The following is a 401-nucleotide window of genomic DNA, read 5'->3' on the forward strand; positions in this document are numbered from 1 at the left end:
TTGAATATTGTAAACAACTAACCAAGGACTGCAAAATCAAGGAGGTCTTATTTTTGGAAAAAAGTCTAGACAAAACTGGTATATACTTGATTTTTAAACCCAATCAGAAATTTGTCTCATTCACCTAAAGTGATTAATATTATATTTTGTGCAAAAGGAGATGGCAAACTAACATGAATGATTTTAAAAATAAATACAAACAGCAACAACAAAACAGAGTCTAAACATTTATCTTTCGCTTTCAAAGTAGTCCTCAAGTGAAATGTTGCAAGAACATCTTTGCAATGTATTCATGGACGTTGATTGACATTCCAATGCCTTCATGGACATTATATTTACTACTCATGATGGAAAATGTTGATTTTTTTTTTTTTTTTTTTTTTTTTTTTTTTTTTTTTTTC

The 401-nt window shown here is 27.9% G+C and overlaps 1 protein-coding gene across 1 annotated transcript in view; it reads right to left on the reverse strand.

Moving 5' to 3' along the window:
• LOC103581476 (inactive dipeptidyl peptidase 10-like) overlaps positions 1–401 on the reverse strand; it is a gene marked incomplete at its 5' end in the record, with an annotated part of 30259 nt that overhangs the window by 3919 nt on the left and 25939 nt on the right. The gene's annotated exons all lie outside the window — the stretch shown is intronic.

This window comes from Galeopterus variegatus, unplaced genomic scaffold (genome assembly GCF_000696425.1).
Source record: "Galeopterus variegatus unplaced genomic scaffold, G_variegatus-3.0.2 Scaffold13137, whole genome shotgun sequence".
NCBI classification, from domain to species: domain Eukaryota; kingdom Metazoa; phylum Chordata; class Mammalia; order Dermoptera; family Cynocephalidae; genus Galeopterus; species Galeopterus variegatus.